Genomic DNA, 14070 nt, shown 5'->3' with positions numbered 1-14070 from the left:
TTGAGGGACTTCCAGCAACAGAGAAACAAACAGCATTAAGTTTCTTCCCACATGCCAGCAGAGTTTAAGCTATCTGCAGCTTGCGCAATACGGAGTTTGAATGTGAACACTGTCAGAAGCATGTTTGTTTATGAAAACCAGTGTACGTTATATCCAGGCTGCTCTGGTATCGTGCTGAGTAAAACACAATATAAAGCAACATGATCATCCATACCTGTAAGATTTAGCCCTCAGGTCTATGTGGTTTTTTTCCACTCCCTTGAACAGAACACCTCTGTCAGTGCCAGCTCATAGACTCAGAAGTCTTTTTACCATCTTAAGTTATTATTGTTCAGTAAAATAACTATAAAGGTAATACAGGCTTCTTATAAATTATCTTTCTTGCTGCCCTGTTATCAGTCTTAAAAAACAAAATGAAGAATTTTTTTTTCCTCTCATGGGAATGAGGGTCTGAGAATTGAACCAGAGCATCTGTTGTTTCTTACTATCACCAGTAATAAAAGATTGAGCTTTGCAGAGGACGTAAAGCAGAGTTAAACCCTAGATCCATTTCCCTCTGCCTATACTGACAGTGCAGCACCAAGTAGTAAAAATTTAATAGTTCGGTATGGAAATTTAAGTCAATGACATCCAAAGGAGACGAGATGCTGACTAAGATGTCATTTTCATGGGATTGTCATAAAATTACTTTGCTGGTAACTAAGGGCTAGTAATGGTCAGACTGTCCCCAGTTCCCAAGAAATCTTTTCAGATAGATGTCTCGCTACTAAGCTGCTAAAAACCAGAATACCAAAGTCAAGGTCACAGGCCTTGATTCTTTGGAACATTTAACTCCAAGCTTGAAGCACGATATGCCTACTGATATTAGAGAACACTAATGCATTTGGAATGAGGCGTATGTTTTAGCACTTTGCTGAACTGAGCTGAGCTGGGGATAGAGTCTTCTTCACAGTATGAGAGATACTAATTTTATAATATTCACTTACAAGGAGCATTTTGAGGAAGAAGAAAAATGTACCCTTCTTACTGAAGTTCCCCTACTATTATAACTTACTACTCCTGTCATCTAAAATGGGTCACAACCGAACATCTCTCAGGCAGCATTTTAGTTTAGAACTGTATATTCTAAAACGTTTCTTACACACTCCCAATGCTTCTCAACAGAACAACACACGTTAAAGTGTTTCTCGGGAAACAATGAAAATTGGTAGAAGAGTTTCAGATGTTTAACTTGACATATAGTTAAGTGAAAAGTGCATGTCTGCTCGCTCCCTCTCTTTCTCAAAAAAAGCATTTAGTCCCTCTCAGGCGAGTGATCAAGACTGTCAGTCAATTTTACAGTCTTTCCCTTCTTTACTCCTGTACCTTCTCGCCGGATGTACGCTCTGTCATAGCGGATATTCCTACAAATGTAGGAATGCTAAAGACTCTCCTTTTTACCTGACTCTGATGAAGTTAACCCAGGGAAGCAGGGACTGGTAGTTAGCACCAATGTGATGAGAAGGACTGATTTCAGCTGGGTGGTAACACTGCATGTCATCGGAAGAGCTAACAGCACTGTGCTGTGTTAAATAAAGACTGAAGTTAAAAAGGGGGTTTTCACCTGGATCGTTAGGGAAAAGGGATGTATAAGATACGTTTACTCATAAGGGAAAAAGATATATCCAGTTTTAACAGTACTTCATCTTAGAAGTGTTTTGCTTAATGAGCTCAGAGCACTTCAGAGGTACAAGTGGGCAACGCTTCCTTTTGTTGAGACAGGGGGGATAGAAAGGAGCGAGAGACCTGTCAAGGTCACACCACAAGAAGGTGACAAAGTTACACAACAAGCCACTACCGATTCCCAGCGCCGCTGTAACAATAAAACTACAGAGACTGCGACGCCTCTCAGAGGATTCTCTGCCACTGAACGATACCCAGAGAGATCAAACATCCACTTCCCGGCACTAACGTGTCTAAGCAGTAGTCTGAGCCAGAGACGGGCCAAACCGTGCCTTAGTTTCAGCTTTGTCGTTAAAAGGAGGTAAGGCAGTAAAACAAGTACTAAGAAACCTCGTGTAACTCACACACTTGCTTAGTCCCATCCCGTGGCTCGTTAATTAGGGCTGGGGAAATCACGGAGCGCTACAGGAACGCTGCAGAGGGGCCGCAGGATCACGGAGGTTTTATTTGCTCGTTTTTCTCCTCGGTGACCAAACACGATACTAGTATGGATACGCTCCATGAAAAGCAAAAAAAAAAAAAAAAAAGAAATCGGGCAAATAGATAACCCCGAAGACTCAGAGGGGTCCTGTCGTCATGGAAACAAGTCGCCACTAACGAGCTCTCCCAGACGCGAGGGATGGAAACCTTGAGCCCCGCGAATCAATATCGATGCGAACCCCAACCCCGCGGATAACACGGGCGGAGAGCGGGCAGGACCGACCCCCCCGCTGCTCACACACCGCCCCGGCCCCCCCCACCGGGAGACACACAAAACTTTCCGAAAGGCGCCGGGGGAGCCGGTGAACACACGCACACACACGCACCACCCCCCCCCCCCTTTCCCCAGCGCTCCCGGGTCACGGCGCCCGCGGGGCTGCGCTGAGGCAGCGCCATCCGCGACCCCCCCGGTACAAATCAACCCCCACCCTGGCACTAAAAGTCCTTCTCGGGGTACGGCCGCTTTTCCCAACAGCGAAACCCCCCCGGAACACTCCCCGCCCACGGGGGGGAGCAGGGAGCAGAGCCCGGGGTGTCAGTCCCCGAGCCGGGGGGTGCCGCCACCTCCCTCCCCATCCTCCCCCCCCACCTGGGGCCGGCTCGCCAAGTGCCCCCCCCCTCCCACGCGTGTCCCCTCTACCACAGACAATGATGCTCCGTGCCAGCCCCGCCGTCCCGCACCCAAACTTCCCCGGGGGGGGGATTTGAGGGGTTTGTCCCGGCTGGGGGAAGGGCAGAGCCCCCCCCCCCTCCCCCCCGGGGGTGGCCGCTCACCTCAGGAAAACCCGGTGGCGTTCTCCGGGGGTGGGGGGCAGAGGCAGCGCTGGCGGCAGCCGCGGCATCACCGCCGGAGGTGAGAGCTGGCGGGTGTGCGAGGCGCACCCCTGCCCTCCCCTTCCTCCTCCTCCTCCTCCTCCTGCGCCGCGGCCGCCCCCCGCCCTCCTGCGGGAGGGAGCGCGCTGAGGCGGGGGGGGAAGGAGGGAAAGGGGGGGGGGGGGGAAAGAAGGAGGGGGGAAAAGGAGGGAGGGAATTAGGGGCTCAGGGGCGGCCCCCGGTGAAGTTGGGCTCTGTCACTAGTGCCCGGGCGGCTCACACCACCCCCCCAACTCGTTACGAGGGCGCCGGGGATTAAATGTACTTTGAATTTTAAGAGCATTACGTGAATAAATAGTGGTTCGGCGGTTTTAAATTGCTCCGGGAGTGTTCAGCAGCCCGGTAAAGAAAAAAGCCCGCTCCGGGGACGTTTTAATCGGAGGGTTATCAACGCTGGGCTCGCCTCCATCCCCCCCCCCACCCCCGTCTGTCCGTCCCGGGGCGGTGAGGGCCATGCGTGTCCGCACGGGGAGCCCCCCCCCGTCCCCCCCCGCAGCATCTCCTAGGAGCGGCGTGACGCAAGCGCCTCTTCCAGCGGTCGATTTTGGGGGGGTTGGTTTGTTTTTGACTCCCCGCAGGCGCTGGGGGAGCAGCGTGAACCCCCCCCACGGCCCCGCACACCTGCAGCCCCCCCCCCGTACACCCCGCAACAGCAGAACCTGCCCCTGTAAGCCGGAGACTAAAGGAAGGGGTACACTGATTTTCCGGCTCACTTCTCTAAAAATTGGCTAAAGCGTCCCCTTCTCAGCCCCGTGGTCTAACAGGTGGTCGTGACCGCGGGAGGAGACCGCTCTCTGATCATGAAAATGATAATCAAAACTACTTTTCATTTACATTTGACTGCGTGGATGGTGCCGAGCGGGGAGCTCCGCAGCCGCTCTCGTGATGACTCATGCCCACCCCATGGACGCTATTGACTGTTGGGGATGGAGCTGTGTTCCAACGAGGCTGCTTGATAACATCATCTGGATGTTCTAAACGGCTTCCCTGTAATTATGATCTGGAGGAAGTAAAGCATCATTTCTTAACCCCAGTCTCTCTCCCCCATGTGTTTGAATTCAGAGTTTTGTGTGAAACACCGTGTTTCTGGGTGCAGTTTCCACCCCGGGCTGCCCACGGAGGGGAGCGAGCGCAGAGGCGCTTCTCGGATCGGGCAAGAACATAAACCACCACTCCCTTCCGATCAGCAAATTGAGGCAGTTGTTTAAAAACTGCAAGTTGATTCAAAGAGAAACGGAGGGCCCCTGTCAGCTCGTGCCGACGTCTCAGAGCGGGATGTCTCGTTACGCAGCCGCGTCAATGGGGCCGCGCTGTCCCGCTGCACTGGCTGTTACAGACACCACATAAAGCTCCTTAGGACTGGGTGGGCCACCGGTATTTTTCCATAAAATAACGACAGAGCACAGCAATGGTGGACCACCAGTTCATCCGTTTGGTTTTTTCTTACAATTCCATAGTATTGCTGATTCTTCCATTTCACCAAACCCTGAAAGGACAAGGGCAATAAGCTGTTCTACTCCCTATTTTTCCTTTTTTTTTTTTTTTTCTTTTTAAGCAGATGGTATCAAGGAAGCTCTTCCCACATGGACACAAAGATTCAAAGCCATTCTTCTGAGGTACTCAGGCTCCAGCCGCTCCTCTTTTTCTGGGCTTCTCCTTCCATGAGAGTGACACGCTCTCACCCTCATCCCTCTCATTGTTGTGAGTGACCAGAGGAAAAGCTATGGCCAGAGTCTCCTTTAAATAAGACACAAATGGTTCCGTATTCCTCATGCCTATTTCCTGAGGAGCAGACATTTCCAAGGGGGTATATGGGTGAGGGGAAAGAGCGGGAGGGAGGGTGTTTATTTTTGTTTGTCTCTTTTTAGAGGAGAGAAAGAAATGCTGGACTTTTCCTGGTTTGAGCTTTCAATCAGCTTTTGGTCAGATCTCAAACCCACAGCGGTGAAACGCAACGAACAGTAACAGGAAATGCAAATTAGGACAAGAAATCAAAATTAAATCCTGATCAGTGATTCTGCCATCCCATGCTAATGCCAGGTGCAGCAACCAAATGCTTGTGTCCCAACAGCCTCATCATCATCTGCTTGATGTTGTACAACTCTCTTGCAGTAAACATAAAATAAAACCAATCTTAGATTTTAGGTAGTTAGTAGACACTTATTTTTTTAAATAGCTACAAGTCTTCCTGCTCTGGCACTCCTGTCTCATATAATAAAAGCTGTTTAAAATCATGACTTCTGTCACCGTGTAAACTTCAACTATATATCTTGGTATGGAGTGACACTAAACAGAAGACACGCGAGTGATTTCTCTACCAATCCTGCCTAAACCAGTGCTGGAACTGGTATTAAGACCAGGTTTGCCCAGTTCAGCAGTGTTCCTGATTAAGCCTATCCTACTTTAAGGTTTCAAATTTAAAGCTCTATATAAAAATACAAAAGATGGTTAGACTCCAAGCAGTGATTGCTTGCGTAAGTGTGGTATAAAGAAGCCTTGAATGGGAATCTCATTTGGGCTTTGGGTCGATACCACAGTAAATAATACAATCATGAAAAATAGCATAGAGCTGCTATTCAAAGATTCCTTTTTTTCCCCTCTGAACTTGGAGGAAAGCGCTACGTTAAAGTTCACAACATCTGAGTAGCTAATTTACTATTTTAGCCACTTACGGGCCAGCTCTGCTGGCTCACATAAATAACTGCTCACATGGAAAGTCCCACTAACTTCAGCAAGGACAAGATCACACCCTGGGCTTTGCAGCACAAAACGCTCTGCTGAAGCAGCCGTGTCAGAGGCCAAATGCTGTAATGATTTGCACGCATGAGTTATGCATAAAGATAAGCACATGTGTAAGCCTTTGTGGGACTGACCCCAAATTTCTCAGGTTTTCATCACTAAAAATTGTACTTTGCCAAAGCCAACAAGGCTGTATTATTCCGTCCTTGGAATTCCACGTGCTTTCACCCTCTGTATAACTGTTAACATCCACACAGCTTTTTTCCAAGGCCACGTCAGGAAATCTCAATAATGCCTTACGAGTGCGGAGGTACAGCACGTGTCAGCATCAGATTCGGTTCTGAAGTGGCTGATTCACGTTTCTTAGCATTTTAAATAGTTTTCATTGGACTATTACAATACGAAATGCACGCTGTTTCCACACAGAATTTGGAAAAAAGAGTGTTTTCAAGTATTGTTTCAGTCATTTTTCAATATTCTCCAGGGGGAACTTGCATGGATTTTTTTTTTTTGCGAGGGACTTGCATGCTAACAAGGTACACCCAAGGCATTAGATCCTTCCAGATGAGAAGTGTTGACATCTGTAGTGAATTAACAATCCAAGTGCTGACTGCCATCAGGGAAGGCCAAACTCAGGTGGTTTGGACATGGCCCTGGCTACCACATGGTCCTGAAAGATTGCCAAAGATGGTTTTCAGAACTAAATGTCAAGGAAATGACTCAGGGACAGGCCTCACTGTTGCTGTCCAGGCTGTATATATGGATGTGTGTTTCATTTGCAAGAAGAAACTGATATTTTAAAAGTGCCTGAGAACCAAGAACACTGGCATATACTTCTGTAGACATTGCTGGAGCCATGGCTTTGGAAAGGACTAGCTACAGCATAAACATTCTGTTATCGTTTTAATTAGCTGGGGTTTCCAAAAAGAGGAAAAGAAGTTAACAGAGGTAAAACCATGGTTAATTACAGCAGTGCAAGGACATCTAACTGTGTGATTCACACACACACGGAGGCACACGTACACAGATACACACATTCACTCTCAAGCCCCCGTCTAGGGAAGCAGAGCAGGTCACAACATCGCCCAGCGCAGAAGCCTCTGCTGTGCTAGCTCGTGGAAAGGGCTTGTACTGATAAATCCACCTCAGAACACACACGGATGTGTGGGCTTGGCATTAACGCTGTTATCAAGGAGGGAAGGACATTCACTCCTCCTCCCACAGAGCAGCCTACTGCGAATCCAGGATGCTCTCTCCTCCTCTTGATTGCTAAGCAAGTCAGACTGCGGCACCTCTCTCCCACTCACACGCACCCCAGCCAGCTGCTCTTCAGAAGGGAAAGACAGGAGGGTAACTATTTCTGTGTAAGCAAATACAAAATATTGGTTACTTCTTTGTGTAGACAGTGGGTTATGTTACAACACCTGACATTTAAAGCCCATTAACACTTGTCATCGAAATATTATGCAATGGGTGGATTATCACTCAATAGCTCTGTGAAGCCTCTCTCTCTCTCTCATCTTTTAGAGACTTTTTGCTCTTTCTGCTGATTGCCTAGGAGAAAATGTCTGATTTCCATTGTTCCCAAAAGGTTAATAGATCTGTGCTTTTACATTGTGTTACAGAGGGTGGAGAGCTGGAGCCACGTTCCTGTCTGACATTAAAAGCAAAGGTATCTTTATACTTTTCCGTCAGGGCGCCGTTTTTTCAAAGACAACCCACCCTTTGGGAGCATTCTGTGCACAGCAGAGAAGTTCCAAAAGAGTCAGAGCTGGATGGGACTGTATAACTTTGTGTTGATGGAGAGAGGAGGGAGGAAGTGGAAAGAAAGAAAGAAAGAAAAAAAGAAAGAAAGAGAATTTGGCTCTACGAAATCCAAATAGGTCTTTGTGGCCACAGTGTCCAGCCAAACCCTTCCAGTTATGAAAAAAGAGAGGCAGCAAGATGCAGTATTTGGACTTGGATGTGGAATCCCTAGTAAAAGAAAAAAGTGATGGAAGAACAATTGCAATATAAGTAGTTATGCAAAATGAATGGGAAGCGTGAAGAGAAATGAGAGCAAACGCTGGGACAAGTTTTCTAGTCTCCACAATTTACGGTTTAAATTATTGTACAATGCATATCAGCTAATAGTTTTTCCACAAGTTTCATTTTGTCACTGTTCACTTTCTGTCCGAGATTATTACACAGAGTCGGGTTGTTGAACAGTGGCTGTGTTTCGTTCCAAATATGGCCACGCTTAAGGGGTGAGATTGTTATTGCTGAAGTGTATCTTTCACAATTTTGTAAATGAGTCTGAGACCTTTGACGTGGAAAGAGCTACACAGATGTGCAATGACTATATTTTACTGGGAAACACTAAACCAAAGCAGGGAGGATAGCAAACACAGTGGGTTTTCTTGTAGCTACAGCACAAGATTCTTGGGAATTGGTGGGTTTTTCTTCCCAGGCCTTTGATTCTCTGGGCACCCTTGACAAGTGGAACACGTTTTAGTTTAGCTATCCATAACATCAACACAAAACCATCTAGTCTCCCAGATGTGCTGCGGGACATATTGTTTGTCAAGTATTTTAAGGTTCTCCAAATGAGAAGGAATTTGTATTATTGTGTTTTGCTTACTATAAACCAGCAGGAGCTCTGCTACAGCGAGCTCCCTCACTGCGTGCTCACTTTATGGGGTTTGGAGGGTGGCACACATGAGAGACACGCGGGACTGACTCACGCCGTATCGCTTAGCTGGGGGAAGTGACCTTTGCAGGACAGATTGTTTAGAATTTTACTGAGAATACAGGTTAGCTTTGGGTTCCCCGGTCTCTTTCAGTCCTCATAGCTGGAGGATATTTAAGGATCTGGTCTGATGAGGGAGAAAAGGAAGGCTGCTTTTCTTTGAGTCAGAAAAGATTCTATGTTGATGGGTGCACAAAATGAGATTTCCCCCTAATCTCCTGTGCAACTCATTCATGTAATCTCTTTGTAGGCACATCATATTAATCCTTGTTATTACAGAGAGAACCTAAACCACTGAAAATGTCAAAACATACTGCTCAACAGAAAAGGCCACGGTGTTGGATCTTCCTACTCTTTGCACTATAATAAAGATTTACATCGTTTATATCTTAGCACTTCACTGGAAATATTCCCTGAAGTTAGTATTCACTGGGAAAAAAAAAAAAAAAAAAGTAAAAAAAAAGAGAAAGTATTTGAATGAGAAACATGCAGTACAACATCAAGCCATGCCAGCAAAGGGATTTTTCTACTATATGGTAATGAACTGCAGAAGCTGGGTGAAAGGGGTTTGAATGTGAGCTGAACCCAGAGACTGAAGCATGCTTTGCGGAGTTCCTTATGTTTTCCTTCATATTCAATCTCCACAGAATCTGTTGGTGCAGAGCAGGCATACAGAGAAAATAAACTATAGAACTATCATGCAAATAGGCTTCTCCTGCACAATATTTCACGCTCACAGGCTTTAGATTGCCATCCTTGGGCTAGGATTTGCATACAGTGAATGTGCCTCTCCTATTAATGACATGGCTCGTAATCAAAATCTCCCATATACTAATGAGTGATAACATCCAGAAGAGAATTCCGTCCTCCTCTTCAGGATTTCTTACTGATGGACTAGAAAAGGAAATTTTTAACTTCACTGTAAAGTTCTTCTCCTGCCTGAAATGGAAACTGGGATGGGTCCCCCTCCCTGTGATGGCACACTTCTCCCTGACGGTACGGCTGTACCCTCCCCTCTACACGTACTGCAGCCATGCACAGAAATACCTGTGAGAGCCAGCGCCCCGGACTGCCCCGCTGCTTTCACCAGGGGCTGGGTATTTTCTAGACATTCTCTTGAGCTCACACAGCGTTTTCATTTCTCTGCTACGCACTGGATTACATGCTCTTCAGTATTTTCTCCTTTGCAAACCTTTGCAAAAATGGAGACGCCAACCACAGGCGTTTTTGAGGACAGATATTTAGGTGTCCTTCTAAATCATCTGTGCCCATATCCTTAAAATTATTTAAGCATCAGAGTAAAACAGCTACGTATCCTTGAGGATCTGGGTCACAGATGTATTAGAAAATGTTATCCTCACTTTGAAGTGCAACTTCAATACAAATTTGCTTGCTTCATGCTGCTCCTTCCCCTCTTGGTTATTTATAACAGACAACTTTTTGTTAGTGAAAGAAGCAGAAGTAGGTTACTTTGTATTTCAGTCCCTTAACCATGCATTCTTGGGCCACTGTGTATTTTGAGGAATAAAATATTTTTTTTGGGGTGGCACACCTCCGTTAAGACACCACGTATCACTGACAGAAAATGGAAGAAACTGTTTTGACCGACGGACTGGTAGCCAAACCCAGGGAGAAAGCAAGGAGCAGTGACCTGAGCACTTTAGAAATTCCTGCTTTTTCTGGAAGCAGAGGTTGAAATGTGTCCACTTCTGTCTGAGCTAGATAAATACTGCTCTGCGTGTCTTCCTACGGGAAAGGATTATAAGCGAGACTTCTAAAACAAAGGTCCATGTTCTCTTCAACACAAATCTAATAAGATGTTGCAGTTTTGCTGTTCTTTGCTAAATGATGGCTGCACTTCTATGGTGTTCTGTGAACAATGACTAGAGGAATTTTTTTCAGGATGAAATACATTAAACAATATAACTGTCTGTAAGCAGTAATTACTAGCCAGTTGATGTCATAATATTAAGCTTGTATTTCCATAATTTTCACAAAAATAGAAGACTGTTTTGCTTGCTGGTTTTGGGGGAGATTTTGATTTATTTTGGCTAATTTCTTCTTCCTTCTCACAACATAAACTGTATTTTGCCAGAAAGCATCAGTCAGTGTTGAGTTACACTCGGGCTGCCTAACACCAAGCGATGCCCATTGTGCTGAGTTGCTCACTGTGCATAAACAGGGAGAGCACCCTGGACACTGGGGCAGTATGTGGGAGGGGAGGGGCTCAGGGAAAGGGAGAAACATCAGGTTTGGGGGTTAGGGGAGAAGAGATGTTGGAAAGGTAAGGTGAGGCTGGGAAGATAAAGTGTTTCAGAGTGTCAGAAGAGCAGCAGGTAAGAAGGGTTTGCAGAAGAAAAATGTAGAAACATAGGGAGAATCAAAGGAGGAAGAGGAGCAGCTCAACAAGACAACACCCAGGAAACTGTACGGGATGAAACAGAAGCCAGTTCACTGTAAGGCTCTCAGGGCTCCTGTATAAAGTCTGTGCAGAATTAGAGGGCTGGAGGTCTTGAATGCCAACCGTGGTGACAGCGACTGTGGTTGCTTCTTACCCAAACGCCCGGTGGCATTTACACGTCCGGGTTTCTCAATCCTGTTGAGACAACTCTCACACTAAAGCCCTCTCGAGGCAGCCAGGGAACGCTACCAGCGGGACTGGTCATGCCCATGGGAATTCTGGCCACTCTCTTGGGGAGGGCACGCTTGCAAAGGAAAATGTACAAATGAGTAAATAAAGAGAAGTCACAAGCATTTGCAGAGCTATTTCTCAGTTTTGAGGGTAAACGTTCACAAATAGATCCTCCTCACCCCTCCCACGTGTCAAGAGCTTGTCCCAGCCTCCTGAGGACCAATTCCCGAGAGGAATTGCAGAGAATCCAGGTGGAACATCATCATCATAATAAATAGTTTTAATTTTTATCTTTTATTTTACACAGTTCCAATAGTTTTTTCTGACTCTTCTTGTATTTTTGTAATACTCCTGCATTTAAAAGGATATTGTTTAATTGGTAGCTGTCACGGCTTTAACTATAATAGCAGTATTTGCTCTACAAAGCTATGTAAATCAGGAACGCTCACATTCTAACCTTGTATTTCCACATTCCATTTATTTGCAATATTCTTAAGAAACTTGTAAGAATTATTTAAACTCTCTCCGTTTTCCTCTGCTGAAGGATCACATTTGGATAGATTTCTCCTGCAATTGAAGCCAGCCTGGCCGCCTTCTCTTGGGCTGTTCACAGCCCAGTTGGAGATGGGAACACAAACGTTAAGATTTTCTGGGGAAATGTATCTACCTGCTTGTTTTTGCTGCACAACGGTCGGGGAATAAAACAAAATCACACATTATTTTGTGCTTTTTCCTTCATGGCCAAGACTTGCCCAGAGTTTGAATGGACTAGGCAGAGCTGCTAACAGCAATACAGCCTCACTTGGCAATGCCTGCTGTGACTGGAATCAGCCAGTGAAGACTGAGGAAGGGTCTTTTTGTATTTGTTCAAGTGGCAGACAAGAAGATAGCAGATTAATAGCAGATTCTAATAAACCTTCAAGTGACCAGAAACTATATCCAACTGCTGCAGCCTTTTAAGCACATGCAGTTGTGGCAAATCTTGCAGTCTTGACACAGAGAAAATTCCCACTAGAATTAATAGGAATTTGCCTGAACAAGGATTGAATGACTGCAGACTTGCAGCCCAGCCCTACAAGCCTTTTCTCATGACAGCATCCAATTAAAATTAATGAAGTAACTTGTTCAGGATCACCCAGGGAACTGATGGGAGAGATGGCGGGGGGGAAACTCAGATTACATGAGTCACTGCCAAGTTCCTTGATGTTACAAAGTCAAAAATACTTAGAAGACAGAAATGCTGAAGAATAGTGAGAAATGCTCGCCATTGGTTAAAGGGGCTCCCAGGCAACCTCTCTGGGGTGATCAATTTGCATCTGTATCACTAGTGAGGTATAAAGTCCTCCTTTCTGGCAATATTTCTAACCCATCTCACATGTCATTGGGTATTATGATTAAAATGTGAGAGTGTCTTGTATTTTGTAAAGGAAAATAATTATGTCTTAAGGTGCCAGGCAGACTCGGTCTCTGGTCCCTTCACCTACACCATCTTTCAGCTCCCCCTTGACATTCCAGAGCAGCCCAGAGATGATGCTCTTTCCCACGCAGCTGCCTGTGCCTGGTTTTGCCCCTCACCCAGCTCAAACCAGTAAATTATATTCTGTCCGTGATCGACCCTCCTCCTTCCTCTAGCTCACTCTATGCTGGATGCAGCTGAAGGGAGATGATGCCCCTTTGCAGGCGGGCTGAGACAGCAGCTGTTAAATCAACATATCATCACCTATGGTGCTAGAGTGGCACGAGGAGAATGGGGACGATGTAAGGAATTGGCCTGCTATTTATAAAATAAACAAGTTTGCATGCTCATGTTGCAAATGCCACATGGGAGTCACTAAAACCAGGAAGAGTTTCAGAAATCTAATTTGCTTTTCATTGTGTATGCTGTTTGATTAAGTTGTACATTTCTTTCTGTCTGCAATAAAAATAGTTACTTTCCAGTCATTTTCATTTTAGGTCTCTCTCTAGCACTCACACACCAATATAACATTTGAATTGCAAATACTGTAAGAAATATTTATTAAAGATAGTCACTTCCCCTGGATTTTATGTATATATGCATCTATATCTTCCTAATGTTTTCAGTTACTATAAGGGTTTATTCTGTCTGTCTTCTAGCAGGCAGCTTTTAACTCTCTCTGTCTCTAAGTGAGGGAGAAGGGAGGAGCAGTACATTTAATGTACTTTCTCAAAAAACTCTTCAATCACAGTTTTTGAAAGAAACATCTGAGTATTGTGAGAGAACTTCAATGTGCAGAGAAAGCTCCCCTTCACTAGACACTCAATACCACCTTGTCTGACACCCACGAAATTTAAATGATCAAATGAATTCAAAAAGAAGATCATATAATGAAATTGTAACCTCTCCTATTTTTTCAGCTGCTTCCCCCTCTCCCAGCTTATCTAACTTAAAATGAGGAGCTTGCTTGCTGTGGTCCATTATACTCCAAAAGAACAAGTGTCTGAACCAAAAATATAAAATATGTCAGTGCCTGTCTACAAACACCATGATGGTGCCATCCAAATCCCTAAACCCCCCAATGCAATATATTTTTTCCAGTCTGCTAGCTGGTCATGGAAACAGTACAAGTATAAAAAAAAATACATTTCTAACATGCAGCAGAACAAATTCTCACGGGCCACTGATAAAGGCAAAATGGGTAAGTCCTCCATGGGACAAACTCTTCTCCCAGGCTTCTTCCAGGGAGAATGTGAAGCATTTTCCCATTAGTGTGGACACTGTTAACCTCTTCTGAAAAGGAACAAAGGCCACGCTGGATTTTCACTCCCTTGAGCTAAAATTCCAAAAGTGTTTGTGGCTGTGTGGGTGCAAAAAAAAAAAAAAGGTCCCCCTGATCATAATGAAACACCACATTATAGAAATAAGACCTAACAGCTG

The 14070-nt window shown here is 45.4% G+C and overlaps 1 protein-coding gene across 3 annotated transcripts in view; it reads right to left on the bottom strand.

Annotated features, from left to right (window-relative positions):
- The window catches only part of SHISAL1 (shisa like 1), a 150371-nt gene that overhangs the window by 82231 nt on the left and 54070 nt on the right, over positions 1-14070 (bottom strand). For 2 of the 3 annotated variants that reach the window (XM_074872148.1, XM_074872146.1), the window contains exon 1: positions 2977-3100. The exons of the other annotated variant lie outside the window; for it this stretch is intronic. The gene's annotated coding sequence lies outside the window, so the exon portion shown is untranslated. Of the gene's footprint in view, positions 1-2976; positions 3101-14070 lie in introns of those variants that run through there. 3 annotated transcript variants of the gene reach the window in all.

Source organism: Strix uralensis, chromosome 5 (assembly GCF_047716275.1).
Source record: "Strix uralensis isolate ZFMK-TIS-50842 chromosome 5, bStrUra1, whole genome shotgun sequence".
NCBI lineage: Eukaryota > Metazoa > Chordata > Aves > Strigiformes > Strigidae > Strix > Strix uralensis.
This window is presented reverse-complemented; position numbering and strand designations above follow the sequence as displayed.